Below are 21,760 nucleotides of genomic sequence, written 5' to 3'. Positions count from 1 at the left end.
ACATGCAGTTTTATTTCAGTGTCTGGCTATTTCACTTAGTGTAATGTCCTCCAGGTTCATCCATGTTGTTGCAAATGGCATTATCTACTCCTTTATTAAGATTGAATTGAAAAAAAAAAACACTGAATGATATTTCAATGTGTGTAAGTGTGTGTGTGTGTGTGTGTGTGTGTGTGTGTGTGTGTGTGTGTGTTATTCATCCATCAGTGAATACAAAGGGAACCCTTACATGGTGTTGGTGGGAATGTAAGTTGGTGTAGCCACTATAAAACACAGTATACTAGTATAGGTTCCTCAAAAAATTAAAAATAGAACTACCATATGATCAGTCAGTCTAATTTCTGGGTAGATACCCCCCCAAGTAAATAAAATCAATATCCCAAGGAGATATCTGTGCTCCCAGGTTCATTGCAGCATCATTCACAGTGGCCAAGATACATGGAAAAGTGGCCTTTTGATTGGCTTCTTCAAAATGCTTCTCAAATGAAAACAGCAGTTTTTACCAACCTTTTGCAAGAATTGGAGGAAAGTTATTACATGAGAAAAGAAATGAAAACTAGAGCCAGGCACAGGGCCTCAGCCTACATTTCCAAGTAGTGAGATCCAGATACTCACAGAGAGATGGCTACTGTCAGTTTCCTTGGGTTAGATGCTAAAAACCAAAAACAAAACCCCACATTTTTGCTTGCTCTCTCTCTCTTTCCCTCCTGTCCTCTCCCTTTGGGGCTACAATGCTCTCCTGCTATTTCCCACAGTGTGCAATGGGTCATTCTGGCTGCCGCAGGCATCCTCCAGTGAGCGGAGCAGCAGGCCTGGCTCTCTGTCATGCCCCATCTCTCCCAGCCCCTTAGGGGCCTGTGGAGGAAAGGCCCCGCTGGCAGGAGCTCAGGCTGCTGTCTTCCTCTCAGCAGCACATTTCCTCACTGGCCAGAGGCTGTTGTCTGTGCAGAGAGGGAGGGGGGCCACCAACTTCAGTTCATAATTGACTGTTCTCTGCCCAGCAATGTTTCGAAAGCAAGAAACATTTTTTCCTTAGTAGCTCTACTTTTTGGTGGAGGCATGTCCCTTGTCTCTTCAGGTCAGGAAACTCAGAGTTGAACTCTGTAATCTGCTATAGGCACAACCTGAATTGTGTAACTAGCATGCATTGAGCATGGAGCATCTCCAGGCACTGTGCTAGGTGTGTTGGTCCAACGTGTAGAAAATCCAGCCCTGACCCTCAAGTTGAAGCTCTTAGACTAGAGTAGAAACACATCTATTTTCAGAGAGCATGATAACTTGCATGCAGAGTATATGTGAAGGGATTGAGAAGCACATGTTGGTAGTTACCAAATAGTCATGGCGATGTACAGCATAGGAAATATAGTCAATAATATTGTAATAACTATGTATGGTGCCAGGTTGGTATTGAAAATTTTGGGGGAAACCCTTTGTAAAGTATATGATTGTCTAACCACTATGCCATACACATGAAACTAATATAAAATAATATTGAATATAAACTGTAATTGAAAAAATAATTGGGAAAAAAAAGAGAAGGGAAGGGTGTTTAAGAAAGCCTCATAATGATATTTGCAAAGGATGACAAGTGGTTAGCCTGGCCACATGTGTGTGAGAGGGAGCCCCTGGGCAGCATGCTCCGTGCAAAGAAAGCTTCCTTCTTTACCCACCTGCCCTGGCTACATGGTTGTACCTTATAAGCGGTCAGTGTGCAGGACGCCTGCAGGAGGTCAAAGAGCAAGTGTGTCCTGGCCTATTCCCAGGGATCCACAATTCTCTCCATGCCTGTCTCCTTCTCTGGTCAGCACTTTGTCCTGTTCTCTGTGTTGGTTTCAGTCTCAAGTAGGTCCTTTTATATGGGAGCCACCCAAACTCTAAGCTATTCCAATAATCTCAGCAGTACAAGAGGCAGGGTTTCTCAAAGTCCCAGCAAAAAGGAGTCATATAGTTGCTCCTGAAACAAGCCTTGGGGCAAGGAAACATACTGATTGGTCAGGTCTGGCTCAATCTCACCCCAATACAGAGACTGAGATGGTTTCCTGAAGGAAAATCAGGCTTCTGTTACAAAATGAAGAGGAATAGATGGTGGGCAAGCAAAAATAAAAACTTTATACCACTTGTATTCAGCTCTTGGCCTCTATCCATTAACTTAGGCCAATGCTTTTTAGGAGAATCTAGACCAGTGGTCGGCAAACTCATTAGTCAACAGAGCCAAATATCAACAGTACAACGATTGAAATTTCTTTTGAGAGCCAAATTTTTTAAACTTAAACTTCTTCTAATGCCACTTCTTCAAAATAGACTCACCCAGGCCATGGTATTTTGTGGAAGAGCCACACTCAAGGGGCCAAAGAGCCGTGGCTCATGAGCCGCAGTTTGCCGACCACTGATCTAGACGGTGGAAAAAAGCAGGAGCTGGAAAGAAGACAAAAAGGAGGAAAGAAGGGAATGATTATATTGATGAAGCCTTGTGAGATGTCAAGCAATCTATAGCACTTGAGATGTCTCAGACTTGTTCAAATTTCCTTTTTAATTTTACCCACAAGCTAAGTTTCCTTTATTTGGAGGACCTACTATATGTTGGGCACAGTTGTAGATGCTGCAGAAGAGGCAAGCACCATGGTCTCATGGAGTTTACATTCTAATGGAGAGGTAGATAGATGGATGAATGGATGGATGGATGGATGGATGAATAGATGATAGGTAAGTAGGTAGATAGGTAGATAGATAGATGATAGATAGATAGATAGATAGATAGATAGATAGATAGATAATAGATAGATAGTAGTAGGTAGAGAATGAGAAAAGAGAACGACAAAAAAAGTAGATGCACTTGACCTTAGGTATGTTATATCTTTAGGGAGAAACAACACTGGCCAGTATTTTCCAAGTGTTTTAAACATCAGATTTCTAGGCTCTATACAGACTTCTGATTCCTATCTTCCCCAGGATAGGCCGGGTAATCTGTACTTTGCTTCTTATCATCATGAATGTGTGGGGACCCTTGCCTAGAAGTCTGGCAGGTGCAAAGCAAGGTGGAGCCCAGTGTGCCGGATGTCCTATGACCATTATTCATTCTCAGCACTCCACTTTTAACCTACTTCTGGCAAGAAATACAAAACTATTGCTAAAGAGCGTCCTTTCTTTGTTTTCTAGAATGTGAGGATACAAGAGGATGAGAGATGGATACTGGATTTAGTAGAAGGTGCAGAGAATAAATCCCAAATGCCGGCAGATCATGTGAAAGTAGACAGCTTTTTCTCTGGCAAACAGAGGCAGGGCTGTAAAAATCGCAGGTTAGAATATTCAGAATGTGTGCTTCTAATTCAATTAAGTCCCTCTGCTTTCCATCCAGCCTGCTTCCCAGGTGCTCCACCAGCATATGCTGCTGCACTAACAATGCCTCGTGGACGCACAGCCCTCCCCGCATTGGGAGAGGACAGCTGTTTCATAGTCACTGTGCACAGCAGGGCAGAAGGGGAGAACAAGCTCTGGGCATGGCTTGGGAGGCCCTAGGTAGACTGCAGGGAACATTCCTGACAAGATAGAAACCAGAACGGAAATTCTACTAAGACGATTCCTGTACTGCACATCCATAATCTGTCAGGAAATGTCTTGGGTGTATAAATAGCTAAGACCTTAGGAGTTCCTAACTAGCTTGTGAGAATTAATAGCACCAAATCTTGCTGCTGCAGGTGGGGGTCTCACTTTGGAACATGCTTCCTGATCTCTGGGTAGTTCATGAGATTCAAGGCAGCCAAGATAACACTGCTAATGATGAAGCCATGACCAATGGGGTAGACATTAGCATTGTCCACAGAAGGATGTTTGATTCTAACTGGGCATGTGGTAAGATTGCACTACTCTACTCCCTGGAAATTGGGTGGGGCCATTTGATTTACTCTGGCCAATAAAGTGTCATGAAGTGAAATTTTTAAACACACTCTAAAAGCTGGTATATGATTGGCCACTTTCTCTTTCCTTCTACACAGTGGAAGATAAATGGTGGCAGAGGGTGGCTGCTGTCTAAGCCTGACACCAGAGCCAGAATGCTATGGAACAGTGCCCTCATCTGACCATTGGTGGACATGTAATGTGAGTGATGTGTGGTTTTAAGCCACTGAGAATTTGGGGTTACTTGTTACAGCAGCACAACCTAGTCTATGGTAATCATTATTTTTCCCCATCCAGATGTTGCAATCACAGGTTGCTCTTTCAGACATATAGGAAGAAATCTCTTATTAACCAGTGAGATATTAGCAAACACAATGCAAGCAGAAACTTGAATAGTGTTTGTGCATTGGGGCTTGCCTTCTCTTGTTCATTTTGAAACCCTGTATCGGCCACCTTGTGAAGAAGCCTGGACTAGCCTGTTCAATGTTTAGAGACATGTGGCCCAGTTGCCTTTATTGCCCAGGATGCCAACCTGCCAACCACTACACACACATGTGAATGAGGTCATCTAAGATCACCCAGCTGACCTGCCAGCCCACCACAGATTCATGAGAAAACCCAGCAGAAAACATGCAAGGCAGCTCAGACCAGAACAGTGCAGTTGATCTACAGATACATGAGCCAAATAGATGGCTGTTGCTTAAAAACAAAACAAAACAAATCATTAGGATTGTAAATCCCACATCATATTTGGCTAAAAGCAAGATAAATTTTTGTTGTTGTTGTTCTTTGTCTATAAAAATGTGGCTTTTTATTCAAGTTAAACAAATAGGTTTCTAACTATGCTAGTGTGATACTTTTATTAGTTTCTCCAACACAATTTTTGTTTTTTCTTGCTGGTTTCTTGAGTCTGTTCAGTATTATTTCTTGCCTAGATTGCTACACATGTCCTAGTTGGCTTCTCTGCTTCCAACTTTCCTACTTTCACCCCGTTTCTAGGGTGTTTTATATTAACTTCAACCTCAGACTTCAACAGTTTACATTCCTGCTTCAAACTCCACTGCAGCTTCCCATTGCCTATAAGATAATACACTTATACAAAGAATGAGATAGATTTTTCATTTTTGCTTATGAGTCATCTAATTTTCTTTATTAGCAATCGCACACACACAATGACAGGCATAAGAAGCTAAATCAACCCTAGCCATTTTGGCTCAGTGGATAGAGTGTTGGCTTGCGAGATAGAGTGAAGAGTCCCAGGTTCGATTTGGGTCAAGGGCACATAACTGGGTTGCAGGCTCCTGCCCGGCCCTGGTCAGGGGTGTGCGGGAGGCAACCGATTGATGTGTCTCTCTCACATCCATGTTTCTATCTCTCCACTCTCTCTAAAAATCAATGGGAAAAATATCCTCAAGAGAGGATTAGAAGAAGGAGGAGGAGGAGGAGGAAGAGGAGGAGGTGGAGGAGAAGAAGAACAGAAGAAACTGAATCATTATTAGCAAAGTATTTAGTAAAGACCATAACTTTCTCCCAAGTTCCCAAGAGTTGTTTCAGAGCCATATGAATCTCAATTCAGGCCCAGGCTCTGTGCCTCTTTAAGTTTGGGGCAATTTAAAATTCCAGGAATTTTAATGTCTCATGTGTTCTCACAATGAGCCACCATGCATTGAGCCTTAAAAGCCTCTTCTTGTGGCCGAAGGAGCCTTACTAGCACACCCATTTAGTCTTACTTACTGTTTGAGGTACTGAAAGCCAGAGGATTTTTGGAACTAGTAACCTCATAATGGACATACACTGGGTGCAAACTGATTAACTCAATTCTATTAAAAAATGGATTTTGCATTATGCTCTAATCTGTGTATACAAATCACAAAGTTATCTATATTTTTTAAATTCCCTGATTTTATTTAAAACAAAGTTTATTATTTTTTTCACTAATTAAGTAATAGGTTAAGTATATTTATTATGAAAAATAGAAATTATATTGTAGTAGAAAAGAGGAAAACATAAATCTTACATAGTCTCACCACCAAAAGAAAGTTCTCAATATTACTTTGGATTTGGGGTATTTCCTTCCAGTCTTTTCTTTCTTTCTATGCAAAGAAATCCCACTCTATGCTACTCCTCACCTTCCATACTAGGGACAAGCTACACATACAGGTCATGTCCTGAGAAGCTAATAATCCTAATGGGCCTCAATTAGATGAAATGCACAGTCTACATGCCCAGCCTCTAATTCCTTTTACCAGCACAGGTTCAGTCAAGGAAGCAATGCCCCCATGAATATTGTGGGAGTAGAGGATTTGTTATGGAAATTAGACCTTATACAAATATAGCCCTGTGCTGGGGAAGTGAAGATCTGGAAGTGAAAGTTGAAATATCTGAGAAAGAATTATCAATTCATCTTTTTGGCAAGCTCCTGAAGTCATAACTTGAAGAGAAATATAAGAAGCCCGCATATCCTACCACCAAATTAGGACAACAAAAGGGAAGCTTATGGAGATGTCCATAGAAAACTGTCTCTGTGTAGCTACTGCCTCTGTGGGTGCACAGCCAGCACTGGGAGGCGGGCCTGGAGCAGCTTTGATGAGTGGAAGTTCATGTTGCTGATTCCATGCATAACCTCCATCCTGCTGACATAGCCACTGTGCTTACTAATTAGCCTCATGGGCAAGGACAGGGGTAGCTCAGAGAAGAGGCTGACCAACAGCCACAGACTAGGTCATCTGGCCCCCCTGATTATTAAGCTTCTCTTTCATATTTTGCCTATTTTGAGAGATCTACCCATAGATGTCTCCCTTGAGCTCATTGCCATCAACTTGTAACTGGTCTTCCTCCAAGTCCCTGACCATCCAACCAAACCGTTAGTCACTAACCTTGAATTGATATAGTTCCCTAGCATGCTCTCTCTCCTTCCAGGCAAAAATGAATAAGCAGGTGCACTGCCGAAAAGTTCTGCCTGCTGGCAGGATATCCTCTCACCACGGTGTTTCGGGCCACCCCTAAGCGAGGCTGTGGTATGATAATCATCTACTTTAAGATACTGCCAGCTTATCACGCAGAACAATCCATCTATAAAGCAAGCCTAGATTTTTTTTTTCTTTCTTGGTCAGCTAGTCATAGGGAACTGCCACTGAATCCTTAGGGGTAGGTTGAGAGGAAGGAAGGAATGTAGCAAAGGTAGGGACCATGAAAATCTGAGCCATGTGCTCATGGAGAGTCTCAAGTGTAGCATTTCCACTGGAGGATGGAGCTCTGCTGTGCCGCCCAATTTTAAGGCTCAGTGTATCAGACTCACACTGCTCCTGAAGTCCCTGGTCAGAAGCACTGCTTTGTGGAATGACACACTGCTAACAAGACATTCTGTAAGTCTCTGGATTGCACCCTATCATCAAGCATTCAGTCTCTATCAGGGCCGAGCAGCAAGCCAGCAGCTTTCTCAAAAGAATTGCTCACTGCAGAGGATGGCCCAGCTTTGCTCTTAAACCTTAAAAGCCCTAGAAGGGAGCCAAAGCACCATAAACCTTCCCCAACTGCCAGGGAAGCTCCCTCTCTTCAAACTACACGAAAGAACATACTTTCCCAAGCCTTCTGCTGTTGGCAATACTGTTCTGTGGAACTTCATTGCTGTCATTGTGACACCTACGTCTAGCGGGAGCGGTTTCCCATTCTTGTGCTGTCACATAATGGAGCAACCACCTGGGAAAATCGCGCAGCAGAGTGAAGCTGAAAGATCACACTTTGCTGGGATAGACATGGGAGGAGAAAATGCAAAAAGATTTTTTCTTAAAATAGAGTCCTCTAGCATCCCCAAGGCCTCTGGCTGTGAAGAGCAGCTTTGACGCCTGTGGTTTGGGCCTCAAAAAGCAGGAGCGGAAGGGATGGTGTCTATAAATCCTGGCTTTAGACTGGAAGCCCTGCCACACAAGAAAACATAATCAGAAGCCAAGGTAAGAATGAACTTCTAAAGATCATCCAACACTCAATAAAGTGGAAAGAACATTAGGGAGAAGAAAGCCATGTTTGTCCCAGCTCTGTGTTAATCAGATGATAGAGCACTGGAGAATCTGGCCTGACTTGTATTTATTTTGTCTGTAAATGCAAGTGAGAGATGCTGATTTCTTGAACATCCTTTTGGATATAACAACAGTCAGTGAAGCTGGACTCAAAGCTCCAGGTTCTGAGGTGTTACCCTCCCCGACAACTCAGGAAGGTGTGGCAATGACGTGCAACTTCTTTGCTCAATTGAAATTTCAGCCTCCACTGAACCCAGTCAGAAGGATTGGGGGACATCTGCATTTGGAGGAGATGAGACAGAGTCCTCTCTTACTAATGAAGTGATTTAATCTCTGTCAAAACCCTGGGTTTAGATCAGATGTCAACTCTTCTGGAAAACCTCCCTCTGTGCCCCAGTGGAATGTGCTGTGCCTTTCTGAGTGCCCCCAACAGTCTGTTGCTTGTACTTCCGCTGAGTCCTTCTTTCAGTCTGCCTGGATCACAGTTAATAGTTGGGATGCCAGCATTCTCCTTTCACTGGGTCAGTTCTCTTCTGGGACATCAAAACCCAGGATGTAGCAATCAGCAGTGAAGTGTGTTGTAATTTATGACTTATGGTAGTTAAAATAACAATAGGCAAATGATTCAGGGTGACATCTCTGATATGTTTCAAACTTTTTAATGCTGCTTTGACTCACTAGCATTCAAGTACAATTTCATGGGTATAGGAGACATGGGAAGAGAAAACAAATTGTACCAGGAATTGTTTACAACTCTCTCCAACTTTGCTCTTGAGGATGTCTTGCATATATTAGTGCCATCCATTTAGTTAGTCAAGATAAAATTATTGAGAACTGTCGTGTTAGAATGAGAAAGTTCTCTTGTTTACTAGGCCCTGAATAACCATGACATGGTTATTCATATCATTGTCCAGCACAATGATATGTACTTAATAATAATATGTGGAATAAAGTAAAGGAACTGAAGAAAATAGAATGGTAAATAAAACATATCTTAGTGAAGTGTGTGAGAGGGGAAAAAATAAAGTCGTAATTTCCTGACAGAAAATGAGCCAGTTATGTGACTTATTTAACAGTCACAAAACCTTATAATAATAAGCAATACACATGTATTACCTATGAACGTGTGGTCAGCTTGGTTTTGGCTAGGTGTCTCTGCTAATCTTGGCTAGGCTCACTCCTGGGTCTGGAGGGTCAACTGGCAGTCATCTATTCTGTCTGGCCTTTATTAGGACAACTAGGGTATCCTAGAGCCATTCCATGTTTCTCATCTTTTAGCAGTCTAGCCCAGGCACATTCCACAGTGATAGTAAGTGTGCAAGAGAGGTTAAGGAGCAACATATAAAGGAATCATATGCATAGGCTTAAAACTTGTCAGCCATCACTCTACACATCCTATTGGCCAGTGATGTCATAAGATCAGCTCACATTCAAGAAATGGAGCAAGATACTCTGCCTTTTAAATTAGGGCAGCAAATTTATAGGAGAAAGGTTAGATGCAGGGACTGTGAAGGCTTGGAGCCACCACTGTGATTGACCTCAGAGGATGAGAAGATTTTGCTCACACAGGACGATTGGAGCCAAGGACTCAGGACTCTGTTTAATAAACTTTAATCACTTCCAAATCTCTGTTGGCACAACTTCTGGGATTGGAATGGTCCTCAATTGTGATGTCTACAGGGATACAAATACTCTGTACAGATTACATCAGTAGATGCAAAAGACAGTCATCCTTTTACGTTAGACTTCCTATCTTCAAGGACTTAAATAAACATTGTGATGAGAATGGGGTCATGCTTCCTGGAGCTTGCCCCTTTGTAATGGACCACTGCACATGGGCACTTCTGCCTCCGGCAAAAGGGAAGTCAGAGAAATAAATCAGGACATATAAGATAGTCCCTCCAGCAGCTCTTGGATAGCAAATATGTGTAGCCATGGAAAAGCTCCTGATTGCTCTCCATTTATTTCGGCAGCTCCCAGTTTCCCCTCTTGCTTGCTGTAAAGTTTAAAACAACATCAATTTTTAAGGACCTGAAAGTGCTTTTCTATTTAAAATCAAACAAGACAAGCATCATTTTCATTCTGGGACTGCGCTTTGCTTCTTGAAGTGTGCTGAATATATAGACACCCACTGAAAAATAATAATAATAAAAAAGCTAAGTGATGGAAATGAGTAATTGCTTGGCAGCGAGTCGGCAGAGAGAACACTGACACTGCACAGCACATATTTCATGAATAATGAGTGGAGTCTCAGAGCTGTGCAATCACTGCCTATTGGGTCAGAAATTTCACATTAGTGGATTCATCAGAGCAGATCAGTGTCATAAAGACACTCTTTCCTGAGGTAAACACACCTTTTCCTTCATTGAACTGTCATCTCTTAGTTGTATAGTTGATACAGCTAAGACCTTCCAATAGAGAGGAGGGACATAAGTACATTAAGAATAGTTTGTGTCCTTAGATGAAGCATTAAAGAAATAGAATTAAAATGAACACCTAGTTCTATGAAATTTCTCTTCAAAGTAATTAGAACTCAAGAGAATTTAAAAGTTGTGAGAGAGACTTTAGATATTTTGTTGTATGAATACCTTGTGTGGTTAGTCACTAGTGGTTTTCACCAAATATTCCTACTGTTCTCCTTTCTGGTTTGTTGTAGGATTTTATTTCCTGTCCTCTTGGAATTAGGTGTAGTCATATGACTTGAATTGGCCAATGAAATGTGAACAGATGTGCTGTAGTCTCTTCTGGATGAAGCTTTAAGATTCAGTGTGCATGCCCTAACCAGTTTGGCTCGGTGGATAGAGTGTCGGCCTGTGGACTGAAGAGTCCCACGTTCAATTCCGGTCAAGGGCATGTACCTTGGTTGCAGGTACATCCCCAGTAGTGGGTGTGCAGGAGGCAGCTGATCAATGTTTCTCTCTCATTGATGTTTCTAACTCTCTATCCCTCTCCCTTCCTCTCTGTAAAAAATCAATAAAATAAAATAAAATTTAAAAAAGGAATCAGTGTGCAATCTGCTATACTGTTTCTTTTCTTGCACCAATGTACTGGGGCCCCAGTACACATGGCTGCTTCACCAGTTCAAGTCATGGAAAGAGAATAGCATAAAGCAGTGCCTCCAGATAACCCCGAAAAATATGTAACATGATTGGAAAGTAAACGTTTTGAGCCAGTAAAATGTGGGTTGCTTGTTACTGCAGCATACCTTAGCTTATCCTAACAGATATATTAAGTACTTTTTTTTCTCTCAAAGCATCTTAGATCCTAGATGTGCATTGTGGTGAAGAGCATTGTATGCCACAGTCAGAATTACTTTTGAAAGATGGTTTTAAGTGACTATGAGTTCATATAAAATAGAAACCATAATAGTTTTGTTAGGAATAAGATCTTTAGTGTAGTGTCAACATAGAGTAATCTTTGTACCATCACTAACAAGCACTGTTAGGTAAATCAAAGGCAATTGTACTAACCTAGGAGACAAATGTGGCCCTCAGAAATAAGAGCTACTCTTTAATTTGAAGCATATACATTTAATAACTCTACCTTTTCTTCTTGTATCCTTAATGGGACCATAGAATATCAGAATAAGGAGCACCTTAGTTAAAATCCCATCCAAACCCTAGAGAAACAGTGGTCCAGAGTGGTGAGGAATTTATGCAGACACATGTATCTGTTCAGCAGAAGAAGCAGGGTTAGGGCAGGGCCACCATGTAATTTATTATCCCAAAAGGACTCTTCTGAAAGTGTAGGGAGAACACTGTTAGTAACTATGCCAGAAGAACAGGTGGAAGCTAGGACTTTCCCGGGCAAACCAGAACATATGGTCACCTTAATTAGGATTTACTTTCCCTGACACTGTTCCTGGTGTCATTTTCTTTCCTAGCGGACATCTTAATCCTTGGTGTAAGAAGCTCTTCAGCATTCTCTCTAAAGGCATAGGGAAGGAAGAAAGAAACAATAAAGCACTCTCTTCCCTTTTGACATTCTTTATAAATCATCTTCACTTTTATTCTTTTCTCTCCCTGCTTTCTTTGGCTTAGTGTCTTTGTTCGCCACTTACAAGTTTAGCTACTTACTTCAGTAACTGCTTTGATTAGAGCAGCAATGGCTACTGAGCATGCATTTGAAAAAGTTACCAGTGATGGCTACTGAGCATGCATTTGAAAAAAGTTTTCATTGCATGGCAGAGCCCTGAGGCAAAAAAACAAACAACAACAACAACAACAACAACACACACACACACACACACAAACACACACAAAAAAAACCATATCAGATACTTTCAGATAACAAGAAACGTAGAGGAAAGCATAGCCAAAACTGGAACAGAAATGATCAGTGGAACTTCTCTGGAAATAATACACAGGCTTGTCCATATTCAGACAAGTGTCTAAAGGAGACTGGCCCTCCCCTTGTCTGTGTCCAGAAGAGAAACCTTATTTTGGGAGTAAAGCTAGAGGTCCAGAAAACATATTTTGGTCTTCTGTTCAAATTTCAAAACAAGGGTAAAAATAGGCCATGTAAAAGAAAGAGTCCATGTAAATAGTTTAGATCTCAGGATGCTTCTCTATTCCTGAACAAGGGAGCTGCTGTGTCCTTTTTTTGAAATTTGAACTGCCCATCCTATAGTAAAGCCTCAAGAGAATATGTTGGCAAAACATGGCCCTTTAGACCTTTACATATCAAAACTGTAGGAAGAAATGCAAATATATTGGATAACAAAAAGAGGATAGCAGAGGAGATGTATCCTGGGCAGCTTCACTGTGGCTTAACAGTTTGCCCAAGGCATCTGAGTATCATTGAATGTGCTTGCTTTGTGGTTTCCATCAGCTAAATTAGAATGCAAGATTAACATGTGAAGACTGAACTCAAGAAGATTTGGAACTCCCATTGCATTGTGCTTTTTCTCATTATTTGGAGTCTGAAGTTGTAGTCCTGAGTACCGCACAAGGTCCTGTGGCCTGTTCCCTTCCTTCCTGAGCAGTCTCAGGCTTTGCTATCTGGACAAAACACCCTCCAGCCACACCACCCTTCTTCATACTGATCACACATGCCAAATTTGCTCAGACTTCCAGGGATTTTGCTTTGGTTTTCTCTCTGTTGATCCTCTCATGACTGGCTATTATTTATCATATGAAACTCAGAGACTTACCCAGAATTCAAGTTATGAATATATGTCCAGAAGACTTCCTGGAGTTGAACAGGTCCTCAATAAATATTTTTGAAGAAAAAAAAAAAGAATGAATGAATGAGTGAGGGAATGAATGAATTACCTATTAGTTCTGGAATTAAATGACCAAAGCTTATTCTTTAAAACTGTTTGAGACCGATTAGAAGTCTTCCTTCTCTAGCGTGTTGTATTCTTCATTTACAACATTTACTTCCTTCTCTAGCATGTTGTATTCTTCATTTACAACATGACTTCATCTCTAAGCCACCTAACAAGATTATTTAAAGTGTTGCCTCATTAGAACTGACTGACTCTCAAAAAGATGTAGTCTTTCTAGCTTTCTGGCCAGAGGCTTTTCTATGCTTATGCTTTAGGATAAGCACATCACCCTTTCCTTCTGCCTCTCAACCAAAGTGAAACAGCTCTAGTTCAGTAAAGTTCAAATTGGGTTGTACACATGGAATGATGAGGCACTTAATGATGTATACATTTCATCAAAAGTGTTTTAGCATGCTGAGCTCTATGTCAAGTTCAAGTTTAGGAAGAGATATTGTATGACTCTGAGTTCCAAGGAATGGCAGTCTTTGTCTTGCATGCCTACTTCAGGGGCTTATCATGCTTTATTTAGGTCATTAATTCCATGCTAGGAAAGGTCTGTGACATCAGATAGTCCGAAGTTTTCATTTTATGGGTGACAGAACCAGAAATTTGAAGAAGTGGCTGAGTAAAGAATCTGCAATGATTTGAGTGATGACCCAAATTTTCTTGACTCCATTATGCTATTAAATTTTTCTCTCTTCTCTCTCTCTTCCCTCTCTCTCTCACTCTTTCTCTTTCTTTATCCCACCCCCAACTAATCTAGTCTATAAGCTGCTGAAATGCATAGATGTGCCCTTTCTTTTGCTTTGTTTGGAATTCATTCCACACACACAGTAAGAGTCACCATAGGTGGAGAAGTGCTGACAATCAGATTAGTCAGGTGATATGCTGGATCTCTTCTGTTTGTCTCTGTTTGGTTCAATTTACGCATTTCTCCACCTTGATTTATGCCCCAGGCAGCTGACCTTCAAGAACCCATCAACAGGTTTTTTGCTTGGCATCCAGTTGGCTTCAGTGAAAGGGGGTCCCTGGCAGAAGCTTGGAAGCAGGAGAAGAGTGCAGTGGGGATATTTGCCCTGTGCTCCCAAACTGCCAGGTCACCACAGTAGGCTGGGACCCTTTATGGAAGGCTTCTGCCAGGCAGAAAATCCTCTTTTGTCCTTAAGGCCTAGAGCAGTGGTTCTCAACCTTTCTAATGCTGCGACCCTTTGATACAGTTCCTCATGTTGTGGTGAGCCCCAACCATAAAATTATTTTCGTTGATACTTCATCACTGTAATTTTGCTACTCTTAATGAATTGTAATGTAAATATCTGTGTTTTCTGATGGTCTTAGGCTCCACAGCAGCGGTTCTCAACCTGTGGGTTATGACCCACAGGTTGAGAACCGCTAGCAGGGTTGCCTAAGACCATCGGAAAACACAGATATTTACATTATGATTCATTAACAGTAGCAAATTTACAGTGATGAAGTAGCAACGAAAATAATTTTATGGTTGGGGCTCACCACAACATGAGGAACTGTATTAAAGGGTCGCGGCATTAGAAAGGTTGAGAACCACTGGCCTAGAGGGACTGAGGGATTCCGGCTGTTAGTAGTCCTGGAGCACATTGCTATCCCTTGTTGGCTTGCCAAACCCTGCCAGCACCTGTGGAAATGGTCCTTTATTTAACTCTCCTTGAATGACCGAATTTGGCTGGGCAATCTGTTTCCTGCTCTGTCCTTGATAAAAAAACAGGTGGGGAGATGGAGGCAGCCATTTGTCTCCAGTATGAAGTGTTCATCTGCTTGGTGCCAGGCCTCTGCTAGGATGTCTCCATGCATGCTTGTTTTAAAACTCACAATAGCTGTCTGAATCAGATTTTATTAAGCCCATTTTACAGGTTGGAGAACTGAGTCCCAGAGATTTCATGTTGCATGGTCAGGATCACGCAGTTGGTAGAGACTATAGAGACTCTCCTGAGTTCCTCATAGAAGCCTGTCCACCCCCAAAGCTGTTACAGTGATGACATTTGTGGTGCAAATATTTCCTGATAGACAGGAAGAGAGTAGAAGTGGGGGCAAGATTAAAATACGCAAGGAGTGAGGGGCACATGGGAAAGACTGACCTATCTGTTCCTCTGAAATCCACCTGCAAGGTGAGGAAACAAAAGCTGGGCCTCCTTCACCAAGAACCATGCTAGATGAGTAAGTGCTGGGGACCTGCCATGGGCACCAAACTTTTCACAGCACTCAGGAGTCTGTTCCTGCTGGTTCTTTGGCCCTTAACCTTGCTGATCACCTTCTGAAGAGGCAACTCTTTCTTTCATACCTTTCTATCTCCCCCCGCCACCCCTACCCCCACCTTGATGCCTGCTTAGTCTGGAACAGAAGTATAACTCTGACACCCAAGTTTAATCCTGGCAGTGAGCCACTTCATGCCCCCTCTCCATCCCCGGGAGTGTAGAGCTCAGTGCTGCCTGAAATTCCCAGCTCTGATGGAAGGCTCTGAATTATTCATCAACCTGATAATGGCAGGTGATGAGATCTTTTCCCGATATGTCCCTGTCAGTAGGTGTTTATTAATCTGTTTCACCAGCCGTCCTGCTCTGACTGTGGGGCCAGAAGAACCCCACGCGCCGCCTGACATATATCGGCAGAGACAGCACTTTAAAGACTCCCTTTTGCCTGGGAGGTCATCTGAAGGTTATTAGGAACAAATTATTTCTTCATTTCCGCTGACTGAGTAGATAGCCTTAATGATCTGTCACCTAGCAATAGCCTGCCTGTTCAAACATAAAGAATGGCAGGCTGATGGGCTTATAACTAGAATCAGTTCATTTTAGCTATTCTCTTGTCAAGCATGTTTCCAAGATACATATAGTATTTACATATTCATGAGCCTCTGCCGACACTGATGCCGTGAGGGGGCCTGTCTGATAATGTGATACAAGTTTGTACTGTGTCCTCAGGCACTTAAAGTCTATTAAGTGAATAAAGTCTAGCCAGGGCCTCTCTTCTTGGAGGTGTTCTCTATTTTAAACACAGGAGATGCTACCCCAATTTCATGGACTTATCTCCCTCTCCTTCTCCTCTTCCCTGCCCTTCCCCCCCACAACATCCATCAGAATCTGCCTCAGCCTACCTCTTATTGAGAGGAAACTCTGGTTTAAAAAAAGAGATGAGGCCAAGGGGAGTTTTCCCTCCTCTCACAAGGGCAAACCCATCGGTGAGATGTTTGCTTTAAGTTGCTTTAGGCTTTTGGTAGGTAACTCCAATGACCTTCCGTAAAGCCAAGTGAAGCTGCAGCTGGCTTTGCAAATTTTGGACTTTGACAGCACTTTCAAGTCTCCTTGGGCTACTTGTAGCTAATTACTATTTCATGCCTTTGACTTCATGATGGCCTCTGGTCTTGTCTCAATCTCTCTAGTGGAGGAAGGTGCCCCAGGCATAAATCTTGCTATGAATCTAAATCACTGGGGAGGACCTGAAATTTGTCATTTGGAGAGAGATTCTTATTATTACATTTCCAATCTCCCATCTCATACCCCACCTAAAATAATCCTCCTACCTTTTTTGTAATTCTTGAAAGAAAAAAATGCAATTACTGTAGTATGTGTGTTGCTATGCCTAAACATCTCTTTGCTAAATAAATTCTATCTATCTATCTATCTATCTATCTATCTATCTATCTATCTATCCATCTATTTGACTAGTAGTCTATGTGTTGTGCCATGAAATCCTGAGAGGCCTAGGAATATAAGCTGCCCCTTAATTCTCAGATGTCTGAGTCCAGTTTGAGTTTGACTCATTACACTGAGCATCCAAGTTCCATCTTCATGAATAGTTAGGTGCCAAAGAAAGCAAATTGCTTTTTAAAGTATTGCTGAGGTGTCCCTGAGCCTAGGAACCTTAATTACTTACAGAGAATGACAAGTACTAGAAGAAATAACATCTCATGAGGGAGTCGTTTGGGGATCCTTCAGGAAGCCACTCACTTTCTTTAAGAGTCAGTTTTTCTGCAGGTGAAATGGGGATAATAACTTGAGTTCTGTTTCTTGCTCACAAAGTCATTGGAAGGATTAATGAGATAAAATGTTGGCTAGTGTTCTGGGAATTCCTTGAGAAACGAGCACTAAAATAGACTCAAAGCATAATTGTTTGGCAGATAAATAATGATTCCATCAAGCTCACTATGTGCCATTCATTTGGAACTGTGTCAGAGCACTCTGATTTATCTTTTACAGAAGCTTCAGGGATGTTTCAATAGGGGCATGGGCTCCAGTTGCAGAGAAACCATAATGTCAAATGAAACTCATATTTAGGGGTTCATGGGGGTACTTTACCACTGAATTTTGTTTTAGATGTAGTTATTGAGTTATTCTTTTGCCCTCCTAATTCCTTAGTCTCTTTTAATGGGAACATTTGGTGAAATTCACTACCTGAGCTCCCATCTTCCTCTTGAGGTATATTTCAAGTTTGATGTTATGTTACGTTTTCACAACATTTTGCTGGTAGAATTCCCATTTGTGACTCCAGGTTCCATAGGTTTAAAGGAAAAGGGGAACTAAGTTTTTCCCAAGGGATAATAAGGATGTTTAATAAAAGGGTCACAGCCAGAGGCCTCTCACATTGTGAATGACTGGAGATTTCATAGAGTTTTGAATCTCAGCTGAAATGATTGTGCTCAACATTGTATAGCAAAAATACATTTTTTAAAACTTAATATCCCAAGAAGAAGAGAAAATTAAGGAAGATACCACAAAATCCTTTTCTTTCTAAGAAAGCAATTCTCAATGGTTGAAAGGCAGGATAGGAGAAAAAGTTTAGGTTAAAGGAGAACTAACTAACATCTATATGAAAAATAAACAATTATAAGATACTAGAGGCCTGATGCACGAAATTTGTCCGGAAGGACATCCGGAAGGTTGTTCAGCTTCCCGTTCTAATTAGCATATTATGCCTTTATTATTATAGATGATGTGCAGATTTCCTCCAAGTATCCATTTTTGAAGACCAGATATACTGGTAATTGAAAAGTCCAATGGTGAAGCTAGATTATAATATTATAGCAAATAATCCAGGGTTTGCTAAAACTTGCTTAACTATTAGAGTGGTTCCCAGAGAGCATTTTAGTATCTGATATTAACTGGGATGTTTCCATTTTTACACATAAAACTATTTTAGAATGACATTTAAAACTTGCATTGTTTATTTATCACCTTCTATTTTGTGCTTCAATTCCCTTTTTGTCTTTAGATATAATTCACATAGTATGAAATTCACCATCAAAAATGTATAACTGAGTAGTATTTGTTTTAATATTCACGAGGTAGTGCAATCTTCATACCTATCTAATTTCAGAACATTTTTATTATGCTCCCCATAAAAACCCCCATATCTGTTAGCAGTCATTTCCCATTACCTGTCCCCATCTCCTGAAACCCACTAATCTACTGTCTGTCTCTGTGGATTAGCCAACTCTGTACATTTTACATAAATCCTCACATTGGTGGCCTGTAAATAAAAAGCCTTTATATTCAGAGATTTTTTTAAATATTATAGATTGGTAAATATTTCTTCCTAGGTAAATATCTCTACATGGATATCAATTCTATCTTGCAGAGCACAAAAATCCATGTTATATTGCTTTGTTTTTCATCTTTTGAATCAATTCTACTTAATAGCTAATATCTATTACTCTTTTCTTGAATTACAGAGACATGAACCCTTTTACTTACCCTGACTGATGAGAAAAATGTCACTCCCAACCACTGGCTTCAGCACAATCACCCTGCTGCAATCTACCTGCAAGAGGGGCTGGGACCTGTAGAGCAGCACAGGGGTATTTGATATTACATTTGATGCTCACGCTTTAGGGGGGATTGACCAATCCAATTGTAACTTTGAAACAGGATTCAGTCATATGTAAAGTCATCGAACATCTAAGTGGGAATTTACTAAAGAACTTCTGGTTGGAATTGAATTACTATTGTGAATCAAACAATCAGTTGCTGATTCAAACCTATTATCAGTCAATTGACTAATAAAATATAATATTTAGAAAAAGTAAAGGCATGTTTGTAAATTCTTTATTTGTAGGTGGTATGCAAGCCATTGATAAAATCTCCCAGCATGATAAAATCAGAGGAATCGCCGAAACCGGTTTGGCTCAGTGGATAGAGCGTCGGCCTGCAGACTGAAAGGTCCCAGGTTCGATTCCGGTCAAGGGCATGTACCTTGGTTGCGGGCACATCCCCAGTAGGGGGTGTGCAGGAGGCAGCTGATCGATGTTTCTCTCTCATCGATGTTTCTAACTCTATCCCTCTTCCTTCCTCTCTGTAAAAAATCAATAAAATATATTTTTTAAAAATCAGAGGAATCACCTATTGTGGTCTCTAGAATACCAAGAAATCATTCCAACCTCTTTTCACCCTCCTCCAACACAAATTCTTGGAAACTCACAAAAGAGAAAGGTATTTGAAACAGTCCAAACGCTCTGTGCATAAAACAGCTGTGAAATGATAACTTATATAATTAGAAGTGCAGTTTTAAAGTTTCATCCCAACTAATATGTTATCCCTGAAACTGGATGCTAAGCATTTCGATGTATTGTTTTGACCTTGGAGAACACCGGACAAGAATTTCTGGCCCCTAACTTTATTGGCACGCTGCCTCAGCTACCTTATTAATGGAAACCTCAGTTACCTTATTAATGGAAAAAGTGTGTACTCGTTTATAAAAACAATAACTATCTCTATTGGTTTTTAGAACGATTAAACTTTGGATAACAAAAGAGGAAACCAGAGTTTCCTAACACCGTGTACAGTAACAATTCTCCCTTTCATATGTGCTTCAGGAGCAATTCCGCTAAGTGATATGGGTTGACATCTACCAGCCATTTCTGTTACACTGCAGCAGATTAAAGGGTAAAGGAGTTAGGGAGGGTTGACTACTTGGGAAATGGAAATGATTAATTATCTACAGTGCTCAGGATGAGAAACATTTGCGCTTTTTATTTTTATTTTTCGTCAAATTGCCCCTTGGAGACACTACAAGCATCAGTCAGCTTCTGAGGACAGTAAGCTCCCCCTCCTTGTTCTCCTTCAGAAGAACTGATAAGTGGGCTATGCTTGTACTAGTGAAAACAGCAGCAGTGAGTTCTCAGGAAAAGCCTTTGATGTTATTAACTTTTGAGTTTTATGAAGGACTTTGAGGTCATATTGGCAAATACTAAATGAAAGAGGCAAGTGAGGCAATTATCAGGTACTGCAAGTTATAAACTCGGTGTTTTTATCATGATCAACTAAAGGTTTTCAAGAAAAGAAGCTAGTTTCCTCAAATAACTGGATAATGGCTGAAATCCTCCACTTATCTTGAGAATATACATTTGACCTTAATTATAAATTCACACCATTTGACAGATCGGTTGATTTAAGTCCACATTGCAATGAGATGGTTGTCTTTTGGAAGATTCCTTTAATGAATGTAGATTCTGAAATTTTCCTTTTTCCATTGTAACCTGTTATTTTGAGTGTTTTGGTGATCAGAATAATAGTTTTAGTAACCTTATATTTGACTCAAAATGTATTTGATTTCTCCCTTTTGTTGGTATGCCCTTCATAAAAATAGGATCTATAATAATAAAAATGTAATATGCTAATTAGACCAGATGTCCTTCCGGAGGACCTTCCAGACGAAGTCGAGGCTATGAGGGAAGCCCGGGTCCTGGGTGCCAGAGGGAAGCTGGTGCTGGCAGCTGGGGGAAGGAAGGCCTACTCTTGCACAAATTTCATGCATTGAGCCTCTAGTAATAACATAAACTTTTGCATGTCTATAAAGGTATAATAATAAACCATCCCAATCCCCCTCCAACACATGATGTCCCTTATTCTGGTTTAGAAAACTTCTGATTTTAACCACTTTATTCAGAGTTAACCTAAGACTCTTTGCCAGCTATAGTAAGATGGCTAGAAATCATGCTTTGTAATTTGACTGTGCTCGCTTGCACATGCTCTCTCTCTCTCTCTCTCTCTCTCTCTCTCTCTCTCTCTCTCTCTTTCTCTCTCTCTCTCTGGCATCTTTAACCAAATTTTGTCCCCCTGTAATACATTCGCTATACAAAATGGTCTTTCTGAATCACCAATCTGACTGGTCTCTCATGCTATGACCCTTCAATGGATCCCCATACATTGCTGATAGAAATGTAATTTGAAGGGAAATTTGGCAAATACTAAAGAAACTACATATATGTTTACTTTTTGAACCAGCAATCAATTCCTATGAATTTGCCCTGAAGATAGCTCTTCAACAACACAAAAAACATATGTGCAAGGTTATTCATTGCAGTGTTGCTTATAATTGCAAATTAGTGGGACCACCTTAAATACCTAACATTGAAGATTATTTGAATAAGCTATGCTTTATCTATAAAATTGAGTAATATTAAGCAATAAAAAAATAACAAAGAAGGTCTCTCTGAATTCAAATAGAATAATTTTTTGGATATATTGGTAAGTGACAAAATTAAAGAGATATATAGTATGCTTCCTTTTTGTCTATGAAACAAGTAACCATCTATTTACTTATTTTTGCAAAAAGA

General features: G+C 40.8%; 1 long non-coding RNA gene across 3 annotated transcripts in view; it reads left to right on the top strand.

The window, feature by feature from the left end:
* LOC114231655 (uncharacterized) overlaps positions 1 to 19,177 on the top strand; it is a 31,309-nt gene extending 12,132 nt beyond the window's left edge. For all 3 annotated transcript variants that reach the window (XR_003617633.2, XR_008558365.1, XR_008558364.1), the window contains 2 exons: positions 3,993 to 4,095; positions 18,878 to 19,177. This is a non-coding gene — a long non-coding RNA (uncharacterized LOC114231655). The remainder of the gene's footprint in view (positions 1 to 3,992; positions 4,096 to 18,877) is intronic.
* The last annotated feature ends 2,583 nt before the right edge of the window (positions 19,178 to 21,760 follow it).

The sequence above is a fragment of the Eptesicus fuscus genome, chromosome 15, assembly GCF_027574615.1.
Source record: "Eptesicus fuscus isolate TK198812 chromosome 15, DD_ASM_mEF_20220401, whole genome shotgun sequence".
Lineage (NCBI taxonomy): Eukaryota > Metazoa > Chordata > Mammalia > Chiroptera > Vespertilionidae > Eptesicus > Eptesicus fuscus.
This window is presented reverse-complemented; position numbering and strand designations above follow the sequence as displayed.